Source organism: Chionomys nivalis, chromosome 1 (assembly GCF_950005125.1).
Source record: "Chionomys nivalis chromosome 1, mChiNiv1.1, whole genome shotgun sequence".
Classification (NCBI taxonomy): domain Eukaryota; kingdom Metazoa; phylum Chordata; class Mammalia; order Rodentia; family Cricetidae; genus Chionomys; species Chionomys nivalis.
This window is the reverse complement of record NC_080086.1, coordinates 23,066,501-23,084,654: the sequence shown is the minus strand read 5'-3', so window position 1 is coordinate 23,084,654 and position 18,154 is coordinate 23,066,501. Positions and strand designations below refer to the sequence as shown.

Here is an 18,154-nt window from a genome sequence, read left to right as displayed (position 1 = left end):
GGAGTAACCATAACTTGACTCACTAACTTCCCTTAAATCCACCCAGGGGACCTATCAGCTCCGCCAAGAAAGTGCTGAGGGGAAGGAAATGGCCCTCCTCTGGCCCAAAAGCAGGGCTGGATTTAAGGAGCCAGAAAGCTGAAAATCCCTTTTCTTTTCTCCTGAACATTCATTACCTCTGGTCTGTGCTGTCACCACCTCCACAGCCCCATTGGGCACCTACCAGGGACCATCCACTGAACTCTGGGGACCTCGGACCTCTCCCCAAGGTAAGAGGAGGGCTGGCCACCTCTCAGTTGTTGGTTCCAGCATCAGGAATACCTCCGCTGCAATGAAAGCACCTCATTCTGACCTTCACTGTCCCCTGAATCAATTATTCAGCATCCAGCTGCATACAGCACCACTCTGGGAGTTGTGAAGAGCAACTTAAACAAACATAGAATTACAGAAAAAAAAATCTCATCACAGAATTATGGTGCACAGGGGCTGGGGAGCTTACAGGAACCACCACGTGCCATGCCCCCTCCTCCTCAGACAGTAGGTTAAAGGACTCCAGGGGTAAACAGGGTCATCAAGACAATGACGTCCACAAGACATGAGAAAATATTTGCAAATTACATATTTGTTCAGGAGTCCATAATCAGAACATATAAAGAGCTCTTTTCTCTCTCTCTCTCTTTTTTTTTTTTTTTTTTTTTTTTTTTTTTTTTTTTTGGTTTTTCGAGACAGGGTTTCTCTGTGGCTTTTGAGCCTGTCCTGGAACTAGCTCTGTAGACTAGGCTGGTCTTGAACTCACAGAGATCCACCTGCCTCTGCCTCCCGAGTGCTGGGATTAAAGGCGTGCACCACCATCGCCCGGCTTATAAAGAGCTCTTGCAACTAAATAATAATAACAAGACAAGCACCAGTTTTGAAAGGGATTCCAAGCAGCAATGGGTAGATAGGGCCACAAATGGATGCACAACATCACTCATCATGGGGATGCAAACTGAAAACATACCAAGGGGCTCAGAGTGTAGCTTGGCTAAAGCACTCACCTACAATGGAGTATCATTTTAGCCCTAGTAGGGTGGTCCCCAAGTCAGTAACCAGGGTGGATACATTGTAATAAAGTGTTCCACAGACCACTGGCAGAAATGTAAAATGCCCAACCATTTTACAAAGAAGTTTGGGGTTCTTCAAAAGCTAACACAGAGTTAGCAGGCAATTTTCCTTCTAGGTATAGAGGCCAAGAGAAGTGGCAACATGCCTACTACACAGAAACCGGTACATCAATATCCAAGGCAGCCTTGTTCATAAAAGAAAAAAATTTGAAATAACCTAAAAATCCAAGGAGTGATAAACAGTTCAATAAATCTGGGCATGTCCACAGAATGAAATATTACTCAGCAGTGAAAAGAAATTGAGGTTTGGTATATGCTACAACGCAAATCATCCCTGATAAGACAAAAGACGGGAATAGGCAATTCCATAGAGACAAAGTGTGGCTCTGATATTGTCTGGAGATGGTGCCAGAATAGGCAATGCCATAGAGACAAAGCGTGGATCTGACATTGTCTGGAGATGGCAGTGGGCTGAGGACCGGAGGAAACAGAAGCACTGCTAGCAGACACAAGGTTTCTTTTGTGAGTGACAGAGATAAGTGACACCTATGTAAATAAACACACCAAGCCACTGGAGAGGACATTAGGCGCAGGAACAAGGCACCAGAAGGGGCTTCCACAACAGAAACATTTCTCTCCCTGGTTCTGGAGTCCGAGTGGCCTGCTCTACCTGCCTCCTTTCTCTCCTCAACATGGTTCTTCTTATGACTTTATACGTTCCTTGTAGGGATGCCAGACACACTGGAGCCCAGCCTCAAGACCTCACTAACCCTGAATTGCCATGTCTTTTAAGGCCCCTTTCTGCACATACAGCCACATTCTGAAGGACAGGGACTTAGGCCTTACACCTATGAATCTGGCAGGCACAACTGGGCCACAAAGTGCAAGAAATTCATGATGTACAAATTATGTCTTCATAAGATCCCACCCACAGACCCTAGAGCCAGCTGAGCCCCACCCTTTGCTCCACAGGTGGGGAACTGAGAGCCCAGTCCCCCAGCTGGTCAAGGCAGCACTGGGAGCAGAGGCCCTGCTACAGCCTCTCACTGCCCTGGCTGTGAGGCTGCAGACAGAACAAACAACGCTGGGAAAGTAAGAAAACGTGCAACTTAAAGAGAGAAATACCGAGGAACTTAGATCATGTGTAATTAAAGTGCAAATGTGTTCCTCGGCTTGAGGGGACACAGACAGCAGGGCTCTGAGGAGGCCCTGGAAGCGACTCTCATGGTGACAGTGGAGGCTCCGTGAGCAAAGTCAATTGTTAATTCTGAATCCGTTGTGTGCCAGGCAAGGCAAGAGCACGCTCCTGGGCAAGATACAGTTTTTGGAGAAGTTGGCACTCGAACTAATCCCTGAAGAATGGCCCTAATCCCACCAGGATGAAGGCTTTCCAAGCAAACGGGCCATGTGACCAGAGGCACAAATGCAGGTAATTTCCAGACCCATGCAGGAAACAGAGAGTTGGCCGCTACTTGGAAGCATATGCTGTCTACAAGGCACAGCGGGGGGGGGGGGGGGGGGGGACACGACAGCCAGGCAAAGGCAGGCCAAGGTCAAATTCTGAAGAACCTCATGCTACACCGAGGAGCGGCCTGAAGACAACAGGACCCTCTGAAGGTTCCAGCGCAGGAGTGGGACGTGACCCACGGGGTGCTGGGGAAAGGTGACTCTGACCACAGCAGGGGACAGTCGAGTGGACACTGTGGCAGCTCTCTGAGGGACTGGGGGGATGGCTCCAGTGGGTGGCAGGGACACGGGAAACTCTGTTTCTAGGGGTGCGCTCTGATTTATCTTAATTAGGCTGAGCTGAAGAAAGCAAGAAAAGGGAATTCTGTGCAGGCACTGAAAAGCCGCCAACTCCTGGAGCCCGTGTTGTGATCCGGTGCTGACAGCCCTTCATCTCTTCCATTTCTTTTCTTCTCCTTTTTTACTTTTTTAATTTTTTTTTTTTTTGAGATAGAGGGGAGGGGAGGGAAGAGAGACACGATAGAATGGCTCAGAGAACAAAAGCTCTGGTTCCTTCTGGTGCCTCACTTTTATCAGGGGGTGCAGCTCCCTCGGTAACCTATAATCACATCGCAGACAGGGATGTGGCCAGTGGCTTACAATGCGGGCATGAGTGCGTCCTGGACAGCAGGGTCCTCCTGCTGACGTCTGCCAGCACAGATCTCACCCAGAGGATACGAAAACGAGGCCTGAGAGTGAAGGAGTTCCGGTCAAGCTCAGCACGCAGAGCATCTGCAAATCCATGTTCTCGGCTGGCCCTGAGAATGGCAGCGGCTGCTCCTAGCCACTGGGTGCCTGCTACGCGTCCGAGAACATCATAGAATACCCTAGAAAGTATTAGTCTCTACTCTATAGATGGAGCACGTGCAGCTCAGAGGTTAAAGAGATCATTCAAGGTCGTGCAGTGAAGACTGAAGCAGATGAGTTCAGCTCCAAAGCCTAAGTCCTTGGTCTATGCCACACCTACCTAAGTTAGCAGAAACAATAAAACTCTCTCCCTCCCCCTTACCAGCTTGTCAATAAACTCCCTGGGAGAGAATCACACGCCAGGGTACCAGCCTTACAGTGCTGCAGTTTCTCAAGGCAAAGCTGTCCCTTGGGCTGGCCAGACCTCAATTCAACAGGCCCTGGACCAGGCCCCTGTCCTCCAGTGCCCCACTTCCTCATTCACCCACTACCACTCTTCCCACGCTATCACTGGCTCCGTGGACTCCAGGGACTCTTGGAAGTCTCACCTGGATTCAGCCCCATCAAGAAGATGTAGCCAGCGCCAGTGGCTCCCGGCCGCTAGCCTTGCCCCCAGCCCAGAGCGATGCTGTACTGGATCTGTACTGCTCCACTTTCCAGCCCTCAATGCGCCATCCCTGCCTCTCCAGAAGCCCTCAAACGGTCAAGGCGCGCCAGCCTCAAGTCTTGGGCACCGACACAGCAGGGGAATGAGACCTATTGTTAATGGAGGGAAATTGGACTTGACACTGTCAGTGATCTGAAACCTCCCAGCTGGGAAAAGCTTTGTTTTTTTTTTAATAAATAATAAATAACAGAGTGTTTACTTCCCTCACAAGCCATATTTCTTAAGTATCTCTAGGCTCGTATGTCATGGCTGTCATCTGGGGAGGCTGTGGAGTAATACACAGTGTCTTCAAGTCCCTTCTGCTTCCTGAGGAGCTCAAAGCACCCCAGACAGACACTCCTTTATCTTTCTTGCAGTTCTCAGTGGGGTGCTGGGAGGAGGAGCTGGCAATTGCCTCTGAGTGCCTGCAGTAAATACTTACTAACTGCCCAGTGGGGACAATTCCCTCAAAGCAAGATGGAGAGCTGAGCAGAGGGAAACCCCGGGCCATTTGCCTCATCTGGTCTTCCCAGCTCCAACTCCTGACCTTGCAAGGCTAGACAAGCAATGCCTAGCTTTACTCAATGGGACTAGAAAAGAGAGACGGCATATCACACAGACAGACAGACAACCATAGACATGCACATCTCATCACCGCCAAACAGGCACAGAGAGAATACTACCTCATGACATATTAGCTCCCACATTTACACACGTGCAGCAAGTCCTGACGATCCATAGAATGCATGCTATCCCACCACGGCTTCCCCACAACAGCCTGGCTTCCTCTCACCTGTGCTACTGACCAGGATGTTGATGGCATGAGGACATGGCCTCTCTCCACCTCCCATGACTTTCTGTTAATTTTATTGTTTTCTGTTCAGCCTAACAACTTACCAAAAAGACCAAGCAGGTGTCACAGATTGACACCCCCAGACCAGATCCAGCGCACAGACAAGTCTGATTCAGTACACATCATGCTTTTTGCTTGTTTGTTTTGTTTCGTTTTGTTTTGTCTTTTTAAATGCCAGTTGTTTAGAATCAGACCAGGAGATGTTACCTGAAAATCAGGAGTTCAAACTTCCCTAGGAACCAGCAATCCCAGAGAATTCCCACTGTGCTTGTCTGACCATGTCATTCAGCAGAGGGCTGGGGATGGCCCTGCTGCTGAAGTTCTCTACAAAGGGGACTTCACTGTGAGCATGTTTGACCACTGGCGCCCCAACCCTGGGTACTGATTCCTGAGGAGGACAAGAAGAATGAGAGCTGTGGCAGCAACTTCTGCTGCACAGGCCTGGAGCCCAGATGCTCGCAGGAACTGAGGTGCGCTTAAGTATTTATTTAAAACAAAAGAATCATGTTTCCCGTTTGGCCTTGAAGCACTAGTTCTTCTTTTACATAGCCAAATATTTGCAATTGTGTTCTAGAGGTTTGGGCATTCTGCTACAAAAGAGGAAGAGCAAGACACAGGGAGAGAGAGAGAGAGAGAGAGAGAGAGAGAGAGAGAGAGAGCGAGCGAGCAATGTAAGTTCTAGCAAATGCGCGGCTCACGTTCTGATGTAAACAATCCAATCAACTGGACCTGAAGAGCAGGCGTGTGCTCAGAGCAGGCTTGGGCAGCATCTTCAGTTTGTCACAGGCCCCACCATGCCTCTCTGTCTCCCTTATCTGAGTTCTCAGCCCCGCATCAAGTTCCCTATTGATGAATGGACCAAGCACAGTCATTTGAGACTTCATGCTCCCTGTGGGTAGAAGCTAGCATAATCTCTCCTGCAGTCAATGGCATCAGACAGGAACATGCACGGAAGACTTCCTGAATGACAGAAGCTGGCCTCCATGATGTACCTGATCCTAGTACACAGAAGAGGAAAGCAGATGGATCAGAAATTCAAGTTCATTTTCAGCTACACAGTAAGTTTGAGGCCAGTTTGGGCTACCAGAGATCTGTCTCAAGCAAACAAATAAACTAAAAAAAATTCCTGAACAGGCCAGACAACAACACACTCTCAATCTAGATACCAAAGTCAGAAGACTTCAAAGCCAGAGCTACACCAAAAATGCAATTGCCAGCCTCTAAAATGGGGTCTCTGCCACCAGACTGACTTCCCAAGGGCAGTCTGTGGAGGGCAGACACTGATCAGACTGTGATCTGAGCTAAATCTGGGGCTGCTCTCAGGCACCTGACTTCCGGCTGGTATTTAACAGCCCATAGTAAGCTCTTCCGTTACTCTAGGAAAGAATGAAAGAATGCTGGGCCTCTCAATTTGTCCTAGAGAAACTGCACAAAGGAGAGTGGAGACTGGGAGCTAAAGAGACCTGTGTACACACACAAGTACACACACATACACGCATGCACTGCAACTTATGCTAACGCGTCTTCCTGCATTGTTATCTAGATGAGTCAAAACTAAGCAAACTACTGGGAAAAAAAACACTTGGTGATTCTATGCAGCCATTTAAAAGTCTAATTATGATGATTATGGAGCCTCTGTTAGAATATTAAATAAAGCAAACACTCCAAAATCCTATCTACATTATGACTACAGAAACATGTTTAGCAGCAAACATGAGCTGAAGGCACCATGAACTAATGGCAAGGTGATCTGTCATGATGATAGCTTGTGAGGCCTTTTCTCTTATCTCTTTGATTTGCATTCTTATTACAAAGCGTGGTTTAGACAATAATACTTTTTTTTATGCCCAGCTGCTTCTGACCCTGAAATAAACTAGCCCAATCCAAAAACAGACTGTGGAGAGAGTTAGGTGGCAAATCGTTGCTGCATTTGGGCCTGTGGGAGTGCTACAGGGTCAGGAACAAAGTAAGAGTGTCATCAATCAGTCGGCAGATTTGGGTGGTTCAAAGGAGGCATGCCCCTCCACCCATGTTCTATCAAAGGAGCCATAGCATTCCACACTGAGACTTCCTGCCACCCTGGGGTCCCCGCCTACCACATGCGCAGGACCCTCTATGGCTCTGTGATTTACCCAGTGGTTTCCAAAGTACGTCTTCTGATGCCATATATGGAAAGAAAGTGACTGACTATGCCCTCTGAGCTAGAGGTAGCCCAGAGCAGCAGAGCTCTCACCCATGGACCCACAGGGACCCCATGATCTGCACCCCTAAGACCTCCACAACTGTCCTTTAGTCCCCCAAGGTACATTTTGTCTCATCTATTGCTGGGGCCTCTGAACACAGATAGAAGCAGAAAGAAAGGACAACTACCAAGGGGTCAGGCAGATGCCAAAGCCCAGCCCACCATGGCATCAAGCCAGTCCTTTGGCAAGAGAGGAGCTGGGTGTCAAGGCCATCAGGACAACCAGAAGAACTGATTCTGCAATGGCTTCCTGGGTAACTGGGCACTGGAGGGCTATGAAGAGGCAAGTCCTTGCATCCACTGTGACAAAGAGTTGGTACTTTGGGAGACAGAAACTATCTTGCCTCTGGTTTCCAATGAGATCAGATTCCCCAGGGAGAGATCTCCCACTATGAAGTCCCAGGAGAGAAAGCAGGAGGAGAATGAAACCTCCTGGAGAGCCGAGAGTTGTCTAAGCCAAGAGGCCCAGTCAAACCCAATCCAGTGGGACTCTCCACTTACACCTGATTCCCAGTGTTGGCTGTTCAATTCCACAGGATGGTTCAAGGTATTCTTTTTAAATAAGTAGAGAAGAGGGAGGTAATGAAGGAAGGAAGAGAGTGTGATGTCATTCATTGACACCCCAGTTGGTTCAGTATGTGGGTATACAGAACAAGTTCTAGGAATGGGCACCTGGGTGACAGCCACTAGGGGTGAGAAGAGGGCAGTGGGGCTGGTCAGGTCATTAAACTATTGATGGACATGTGCAGTACTATGGGCCACCCAGCTGGTCCCATCTGCCATAAGAGGAGGCAGGAGAGAAGGGCTTAAAGGGGCCAAGAGGGACCAAATGTGAAGGCGGGGTGACAGCCATAGCCCTCCTGTAGGCAGGCAATCTCAACCCCGGGGTTATTTCCAGGCATTTTTTCTGTGAGAAAAGAATGTCAGGAATGCAGTGTGGCCAAGACCCAAATTCACCCTGCCATGGGCTCAGTGCCCACTCTGATGACATACAGGGGGGCTGGCCTCCACAGCCTGGAGTCAGAAAACCTGCTTACGGAATTCAGAGTGGCAGCCAGAAACACACTGCATAGGTAACATAGCATGAAATCTCCCTCAAAGCTGAGTACATGCAGTGGGCATGCAGCCGTGTGCACACACACATAGGTGTGCACATGAAACCACGCACGTGTTCTGCTGGTGTGTGGCAGCACACTGCAATCTACATGGAAAGGTGGCCAGAGACACTCCTGGATTTTTATGGCTCTTCGGGGACCTATCTCCAGGAAGTGCTAGCAACTGCAATCCAATCATGTCCCTGGCTTGAGAAGCTGGCTGGAGACTGGGGACTGTGCAGGAGGAGGAAGAACTTCATGGGGAAAAAATGTTGACAGAGTTTAATGTCAAGCGGAGGACGAAGGCTTTCGGGTGAAGGCAGCTTCCTGAGAAAAGCGGGCGTGCTGAGCACTCCAGCAATGTGTCTGAAGCTGTGCAGGAAATATTGAGTTAAAAGGCACAGAAGAGGGCTGGGTCCCCAAAGGCCTGAACAAGCCTGGGGTAGTGAAGCAGTAATACCCACCCTCTCTCTCCTGCAGTGCCTAGAACTTGGCACACTGAAGTCTGCCCTTATGTGGGAATTAACTAACTAGGCAACCCCCGGCTAAGAAGGCCCAGAAAGTCTGAAAAGTCCAAACATACACTGCCCTCACCAAAAGACCCAGTAAAACAGGGGAGAAGAAAAATGAGCGTTCACTGAGCAGCTAACACAGGTCAGCCATTTAGAAGTCTTACACTACTGGCAAGACCTGGAACTCAAGAAATTTCCTGGGAGTCACATGGCAGAAACCAAGACTAACGCCAGGTCGCTCTGCCACCTCCACCTTCTATCTGGAGTTCTGTGATCACTTTTCCCAAAGTAAACATTTCCTGGCTCCCCTGAAAGAATAAAAGAAAATAGCAAGCAAACAAAAGTAACAAACTCTCTGGTGGCTTTAGCCAAGTCTCTCTCCCTGGGCGTCTCTTATCCCTCATATAAGAAACAGGTGAGAGCAAAAGCCCAGCGAGGGTCCCCAGCAGTCCATCTTCCTCATTGTACTTTAACTGTGATTCTCTTGTCTGTATCGCAGATAGACTATGTATTCCACTCACTATCTGCCCCCTCTGGCCCGAGCTGTGTCTAGAACACCACCAACACTCACGAAGTACAGAATGCATGAACAACAGCTCAGGGAACAATTCTGTCTCCAAAGGTAGCATGTTTCAGTGAACACACTCATGAAAACCTACATCCCGGGAGATTCCTCCTGGAAGACGGGAGAGCTGGTCTAACGCAAACCTAACTCTGCACAGAAATCACTGGCAAAGTTTTTCAAGATGCAGGTTGCAGACTCAGAGGTTCTGGGACAAAGGCCCAGGAATCTGAATTATTGACAAGCTCCCCAGATGTCTCTAGCTCAGAGCCAGGCCTGGAATCACTGCCATCTACTACTTGACTAACAGTCATTTGGTCTTGCATTTGAACTAGAAGGAGCAAAGAGAAACAAAAGAAAGGATTCTCTCACACAGCCTTCCTTCCAGGGGCCTTGGGTCCACCTCTGGCACCATGCTGCTGCTACCTGTCAGCGTGGGGCAGATAGCCACATTTCCCACACTGTGGGTGGACACAATGAGGCTGGACCAGGAAAGCCTTATCTGCCTCTCCTCTTTTCATCTTGCTCTTTCTTGAGTTCAGGGAGAATGCCAGGTCCTTAGAGTCCTCAAGGACTCAATATTAGGAAACAGAGCCAGGCACAATGATGCTGGTGCCCGGTCAGGCGTCTCTCCGACCCAGTGCAGGGACAAAATGTACCTGCTTGAAGGTTACATGCCTACATCTGACGTCACACACAGCTTACCTGGCTAGGCTAGTAGGCCAAAGGTCCCAGCCCTTTCCTGCAAACCCTTCCATTCATATGTTCATAGGAATTATAGCAACACTAGGAGGGCCAAGCCCTTAACTAGCCACTTTTTTTTTTTTTACTCAAAAGGAGAGTTTATCTCCCAGAAAAACAAGTACCATGAGCTGAAAGCTGAGCCACCCACACCCCATGATTTACTCAAGAACCAGGAGCAGAACCCCCACCCCAAGCCTCCTCCCTCTGGAGACACTTCCCCTAGAAGCAGGAGCCAGTTACCTCAGCCAGACACATGCAAGAGGCCCCTCTTCTCCTTGTCCCCATCCTCCCCCCAGCCTTGGCTGAGATTGATGGAGCCAGGACAGCTGCAGCAGTGGAGGAGGGGCTGGGGTGTGCAACAGCTGGACGGAGGGAGGGCCCTTCCCCCCGCTGGGCAGGGTCCCAGCCGGCCCTGGAGAGACAGGAGAGACAAGGGTCTCTTCTGCGCAGTTCTCCTTGAGAACGGAATGCAAGCACTCCACTCCATTTTGACCCTGCTCCACAATCCCTCCTGGTCCCTCAGAGTCAGGCAGGTGTCGGTGGATTCCACAGAGAGCAAGGTAACACGGGAGTAAGGATATGTGTCCATGACCCCCGGGAAAGACCTTGCCCGCTCACACATCCTACAACCCCTACAGCCCTCCCACTCACCAGCCAACCCCAGGCCATGAAAGACAGAATCAGGACCCTTCTCCAGAGAAACTATGACCGTACAGCAGCTTTGCAATGGGAGAGGATGGTGGTTTGTGGCTTAGGAGACATGCCCCCTTTGCAAGCCAAACTTGGAATCTCTACAGCCTTAAAACCAAGGATCAGCTCCTCTACAGCTTCAATTTCCAGTTCCCTTGTGGTCAAAAAAGGCTGCCACAGAGTAGCTCTTGAAAGCTGGCATGCTAATGACCGCCATATATTGGGCCTCAGTTTCCACATTTTCTGAAGGAGTGCTTCAGACTTTGGGTTCATTTCCTCCTCCGATCCTATCAACTCATTCAGTCAGGAGCACAAAGGCAAGCGCCCTGAAGGCCTTTCTACTAAGGAGTCCTCATTGTAATGGCCTGCCTGGCTCAGCGGTGCCTCCCACATAGGCAAGGCACTTGTACTTTGCCCCCATGTCAAGCCTTCACTTGGCCTCCAAGTGCATCTAAGAAGACTGAGGGCATCCTTTATCACCCCATATAGGTACACCGTGTGTACCATCTTATGATGAATACCTCTCAGAAGGTGCCTCATGTGGTAGCACGGCATCCATGGAGCAGGTGGCCAATAATAGTCACACTTTTATGAGCCAGAAGTAAATGAAATAAAAAGCTCAGCTCCTCAGGCACACTAGATGCACTGTGAGTGTTCTCAACATGTAGTCCGAGACCACAGCCCCAGACACGCAGAGTGGAGGAACACTGCTGCAGGTGTGGCAATAGGCCACAAGATGGTCAGGAGCAGGGGTGTCAGGAAAGTCCAAGGTAGCTCACACTGAACCTGAAGAAGACAAATGGTGGCGGCCCTGAAGAAGTGAGAACTCTGAAGGGTTCAGGGTCCTGCAGGCCCACCAACCGCCCTCCTTTCTGAGGGTCTCTCCGGCTCCCACACCCAGCAGGACAGGCAGGCAGCTGTCACATCACGCTTCATTCTTAGAATGCATGGGATGCCTGACATTCTCTCTAGCCCCTGGCAGACTCCTGGCCTTTCCTAGCACAGGGTCTGCATCCTGTTCAGGGTGCCACCTCCTGCTGCCCGGCAATGCTCTATGCCCTGCCTGGCTTCAGGCTGCAGTGGGAACTGCAGGTTTCTGGCCTCACCGATCTCCAACCCAGATCCACAACTGCCGGGCCACAAACTCAAGCAGAAGGCTAAGAAAGAGGTGGGACAGAAAGCCAGCTTTAACCCTGCACCTGCTGTATTCACAGTATCACCAGGGTCCCCTCATTTACATTTTCCCATCTGATGTTCCAAAAATGGGACAAATGTGGTTAAGCCCTTTGTCCAGACACAGAAACTAAGACTCAAAGGAGGGTGACCTGTGCAGGAGAGTGCCAAGATGCAAACTGAGAAATGTCTAGCCAGGCAGTGGTGGTGCACGCCTTTAATCCTAGCAGTCAGGGAGAAGAGGCAGGTGGATCTCTGTGAGTTTGAGGTCAGTCTGGTCTACAGAGGGAGTTTCACGATGGCCAGAGCTACACAGAGAGACCCTGTCTCAAAAAACAAAACAGAGAGAAAGAGAGAGGGGGGGGAAAATGTCTAGTTCCAAAGCCAACAAGCCTCATGCCCTCAAAAGCCATGCAGCCTCTGATAAAGCATGGGGCATCAATATTCCACCCCCGGTGGTCCCACCGCAGAGATGCAGAGAAGCATCAGGGGCTAGCACGGCTCGCCTTTCTGGCCAACAGCAATCCAGAATGCCAGCCTTAGGGAGGTACAGAAAGGCCACAGAAGCAAAGACGTGAGGATGGAAAGAGCAGAGGGAAGCAGAGAGCAGGGCAGCAGGGCATGAGCGGGGCGCTGGAACCTTGAGTCTGGTTGTTATTAATCGCATGTGCAGCGGTTTGTCTAGAACCTGTCTTCCCCACAGCTGCGCCCCTAACACAGTAGGTGCTTAATAAGCACCTGTAAGACGATGGAGGGTGTAGACAGATGGTGGGCGGAACGACAATGCCAAGGACAAGAGCCAAAGAAAAGCCCCTTTCTTCTGCCTTTTCGGAGACCCCCATCTCTACAAGGCCTTCCTGACCTTTGCTCCCCGAGGGGAGGAGACACCACAGAGAGGCTGTCCTTCTCCAACAGGCTTCAACCTGTCACTTGGCCCCTTGACTATCAGTCACAACCCTGAATGACTGTAGATCATGATCGAGGCTATGGCAAGGGCGAGGTCACCGAAAGATCTCCTCGCCCACAGCTCTTATTTTACAGATGGCAAAACTGGGATCCAAGTGAGGGCCTGGCTTGCCGGGGCGGGGGGGGGGGGAAGTCGGGGGGGCATATGGCTTTAGCGTGGAGAAGAGTTTCTTGTGCTTGTACCTGAAGGACTTGAGTGCCCAAAGGTTCATTGCTAGGCTGGGTTGGAGCCCACAGCCATCTGTCTCCAAGGCCTGCCAACAGGCCTTCCCTCCCATGTACCCCTGGTAATGAAGCCCACTGCAGGTGATCTCAGAATACTGCACCAGGGGGAGGTTCTGCTGGCTATGGCTCCAGCCTTTAATTTCCGATTTCCCAGCCTGACACCCCTTAATAGCCTGGACCCTTTCTGCTCTGGCCCCAGTTGGTCATACATCACCATAGCTGATGCCAGCCATGCCTTCCCCCAGCCATCTGGACAGAGAAATGAGCAAAGAGCAGGACAGAATGATCTTGGCAGAGGCCTGCTGGGAAGCCACAGACACCTGGTCCCTACCCTGCCTGCCCTTGCTGTGAATGTACTATCGGGATGCATGGTGGTAAGACGGCAGCTTTTTTTTTTAGGTCTCAATATCCCCTGATATCGCTTAGAATCTTTTACCCCAAAGACAACAAGATCTGCTGACATGGGTGTTCCTCTGCCTCCTTCCTCCCCAGTATAAAGATAACACATATCAATTCAAGTGGAACATCCTTGAGGTACACCATGGCCCCTGTCCTGCAGAAGTGCTCAATCAAGTCTGTGAGTCAAAACAAGCTGACATTTAAAAAAAAAAAAAAAGGCCACTTCCCAAATGAGAGAGCCACCAGGCGAGCAACGCTAAGCAAGGGCATCAAGGAGGGCACAGTTAGGACAGTCACGGCAGGAGCGCCTGGAGCCATGCTCAGCCTGGAGGCAAAACGTGAGTGACCAGGGGTCCTGAGTACAGACTGAACCACACACCACACATAAAAGGATGCCCCAGGCTGCCTGTACTCCTGAAAAGGGCACAGAGAGAACATTAGGACTGAACTAGGCAAGTGAAGCAAGGAGAATTGCTGGAAGGTGCCCTCGAGCTGTGCAAGGCAAAGACACAAGGTGCAGGAGAACAGCCTCGAAGTTCTCACATCTGGGGGAAGGAAGGGGACGAGGACCAGCAGAAGGCACTGTCCAAAACCCACATCCTTTGCATCTGCATTTGGCCCTAATGCAAACTTCACTGAAGGGGTGTCCTGGCATAGGATCGCATACTCATGAAGGCTTGTCCTCAGAGCACCCGTGGGTGATGAACTTCACAGAGGAGAGTAACTGAGAGCACCGGGAATCCAACTCAGAAGACCAAGTATTCAAATGTCCAAGAGTACGGGGGACTTGTATTCAAACCACAACACCCGACATCTTTTGACAGGAAGTGAGTATTCCTGTCTGCAAAGGATGGACAGCACTAACCATCAGACGCTCCACGGTGTGAGCTCCCTCACCACCTACCACCTTAAACAACACAATTCTTGCCTCACAGTTCTAGAAGCCAGACAGCCAAGATGTCCAGACCTCTGAAACTGCTGCGAGAGCCTCCTTCTTGTTCTCTCAGATGGGGATGTAGATGACAGCCCTTGGTAGATGAATCGCTCCCTTCCGCCTCCCTCCATCCTCAAACGGCATTCTCCTTTGTGCCAATGCCTAAATTTCTCTCTTAGATGAATACCAGTCACCAGCTAATCCAGTGTGACCAACCCTATAGGACTGGTTTGATCAGCTTAGCTTGATGATAGCCATAAAGACCCTTATTCCAAATTACAACACACAGACTCCAAGCAGATATCAATGCAGAGGGAGGACACGATTCAATGCACTGTACTTACTTACTGTCAAAAGATGTCAGGTGTGGTGGTTTAAATAACGTGCTCCCCATATTCTTGGGCATTTGAATACTTGATCCCCAGTCGGTGGCAGTTTGGGAAGGTGGAGGTGTGGCCTTGCCAGAGGAATTATGTCACTGGGAGCAGGTTTTGCGAGCTTAAAATCCTTGCACCGTTTCAAATTTGCTCTCTGTGCTTACAATTTGAGATGTGAGCTCTCAGCTATTTCTGCCACCATGCCCGCCTGTTACTGCACTATGAGCCATGGCCGTGACGGACTCTTATCCCTCTGGAACCATAAGCCCCAAATAAACCCTCCCTCTTGTGAGTTGCCTTGGTCGTGGTATTTTATCACCACAATAGAAAAAGAAAGAATACACCAGGTACGCAGAAACCCAGATTCCAGCCCCACACCTACCTCTGACTGCCGGGTCACCTGAGCCGGCTCCCCAGTCCTCTCAGTCACTATCCTCTGTGAGGGGACAGCTTGAATTTGATTTCCCAAGTTCTCGCCAGCTGCAAAGCTGCCAAATTAAAAGCAATTAAAAATCAGCACAAACTCACAATTTCAACAATATAAAGAGAAATAAATATAGAGACATACATGGCCTTGCTGGCAGCCATGTGTCTCCTAGATCTGGTCACTGGGAAGCACACTCAGAGCCTGCATCCTGATTTCTAAATGCCATTCTCCAACAGAAGCCAGGGCTCTCTAGAGCAATGACCAATTGATTCCAGGTTTCTAAACCCCAGTCTCCGGCAGACGTAGGAATCCTTACAGCAGTGACTGGTTCCAGGGACAGGGCATGCATCTAGAGTTTTCTGTCCTGCTTGAACATAATCAATGCTTTAAAAATAAAAAAATAAAAATAGGAGCCATGACGGTTCAAATGATCATAGGCACCAACTGAAAGATGTCTCAGTGATTACAGCAAGAGCGACTGGAACAAAGAAGCAGCTATTCAGCCAGAATCCACAGAACAAATATCATATTTATTATGTATCATTTGCCCATGCTTTTATTGTATTATGTATTTATGAGTCTGTAATAATAAGAATAACTAAGTGAATAAATAAATAAGTGGGAGAGGATGATTCCTTCCAGAATTACAATTAATAAATGCGGAAAAATGAAGTAAACAGAAAAATACATTTATACAAACACCACTGTAGCAGGCAACGCGGTTGATGGATTAGCTAAAATTACTGGGTGAGAGTCCGGGGAACAAATGGGTATTTGTCTAGTGTCAGAAGTATCCGCTAATCCAAACAAATTATAGCTCTATAGTGTGGGCACTGGATGGCATCGTCTCCTCCTTGTGATCAAGGGTGACATCACCATTAATAACACACACTGGCCTCGTGCCCCTGATACTGTACTCTGAGGAGGATAGTGTCGCTGTTGAGGGGTAGTGCCCAAAATGTATAATTTCAGTCTCATCATGAGAAAATGAGATGCACCCAAAGCGACAGTGTCTAGAGTGCCAACTAGGCCTTTGCACACTCCCACGCTCACGAAGACAAGGAAAACCTGAGGGACCCAGGCGGCAGAGACCTAAGAAGACCCAACGACTAAATGCAGTGTGCAGTCCTGAATCCTGAGACAGAAAGAGCACCTGTGTGAAAGCTCAAATCAGGTGTGGGTTTAGTTAGCAATAGCGCACTGTTGACATCTTGGCTTTCAAAGTCATAGAAAGCCAGGCCTCGTAAACCACGGGCTGTGACTGAACCCCACATGGAAATGAACATGGTGGGGGCTGAAAAAAGTCTCTAAATACACAATGACCAAAACTATTTCATAATGAAATCTGTAATGAACCCGAAGTGATTCTGGTGGAGCGCGCTTGTGGGGTAACAAGTGATTTCCCCACAGCCCTGGATCTGAACACAAGACATGCAATGTGACGTATTCACCCTGCCACGCCACAAAACACCAATGAACATGGCCTATAGCGTCTCAGCTGAGATTTGAGGCCACTGCATATTATGAATGGCAGCGTTCTCACGCACACATAACACTGGCTTGATTACGGAAAACAAAGACTTTCCATGTTTTCCTACTGTCACTCCTTGGTGCCTAAATATTAAATTAGCATACCTTTTCATTGTGCTGCATTAAAAATGTTTGGTTTTAAAAATTACTCTTAGAGTTGCTGACTTGAATGTCATAAAAAAAATTGTAAAGTGAATTTTGGTTTAGAGTTTCCAATAACTTCTCAAATGGGCCTCAAAAGACTTCTGCTGTTTGTGTTCTAGCTAGTATGTGAAGCACCATTCTCGGCGTTGACAATCATTAAATCAAAATATCGATCAACTCTGAAAAACACCGAAGATGCTATGAGACACAGCATCAAACATTCCACCAAGATGTAATTCTTTATGTAAAAACATACAAGCTCATCTACCTCGTTAGTATGCAAATTTTTTATTGTCTCTAATAAATGATAAAATGTGTATAATGAAAAATCACCTTTAAATACATTTCTTTATCATTCATTGTCAGTAAATACTTGATTTATATACTATATGCCCAGGATCATGTAAAAATGTCTCTGATAAAGAGCAGTTACAAGTAGTGATGAAGGTGGGTCTTGTATTAATCTGTTGCTTTCATTGGTTAATTAATAAAGAAACTGCCTAGGCCCATTTGATAGGCCAACCCTTAGGTGGGTGGAGTAAACAAAAGAGAATGCTGGGAGAAAGAAGCCAAGTCAGGGAGTCGCCATGATTCTCCCACTCCAGACAGACGCAGGTTAAGATCTTTCCTGGTAAGCCAGCTCCTGATGCTACACAAAATATTAGAAATGGGTTAGATCAATATGTTAAGAGCTAGCCAATAAAAGGCTAGAACTAATGGGTCAGGCAGTGATTAAAAGAATACAGTTTCCGTGTAATTATTTCGGGGCATAAGCTAGCCATGCAGGCGGCTGGGTGCCGGGGACAGCCCTGCCGCTCATATTACTACAAAGTAGGAAAGGTTAAGACGCCTTAACAGACAGTGGAGGCACACGCCTTTAATCCCATCCAGCATTTGGAAGGCAGTGGCAGGTAGATCTCTGTAAATTCAAGGCCACCCTGAGCTACACCGAGAGTTCTAGGACAGCCAGAGCTGTTACACAAAGAAATCATGCCCCACCCCCACCCCCGGACTGGAGAGGTGGCTCAGTGGTTAAGAGCATTGCCTATTCTTCCAAAGGTCCTGAGTTCAATTCCCAGCAACGACATGGTGGCTCACAACCATCTGTAATGAGGTCTGGTACCCTCTTCTGGCCTGCAGATATACACACAGACAGAATATTGTATACATACTAAATAAATAAATAAATAAATAAATAAATAAATAAATAAATAAAATGTTTTAAAAAAAGAAAGGATAAGTAGTGTTTTTTTTTTTAAAAAAATCACATGCCCCCCACAAAAAAAGCAAGATGCACAGAGTGTGTGGCACATGTCATATACATGCAGCAGGTTGCAGAA

At 48.7% G+C, this 18,154-nt stretch overlaps 1 protein-coding gene across 5 annotated transcripts in view; it reads right to left on the bottom strand.

The window, feature by feature from the left end:
• Tspan9 (tetraspanin 9) overlaps window positions 1–18,154 on the bottom strand; it is a 187,902-nt gene that overhangs the window by 111,374 nt on the left and 58,374 nt on the right. For 4 of the 5 annotated variants that reach the window (XM_057781186.1, XM_057781177.1, XM_057781194.1 and 1 more), the window contains exon 2: window positions 15,096–15,201. The exons of the other annotated variant lie outside the window; for it this stretch is intronic. The gene's annotated coding sequence lies outside the window, so the exon portion shown is untranslated. The remainder of the gene's footprint in view (window positions 1–15,095; window positions 15,202–18,154) is intronic. 5 annotated transcript variants of the gene reach the window in all.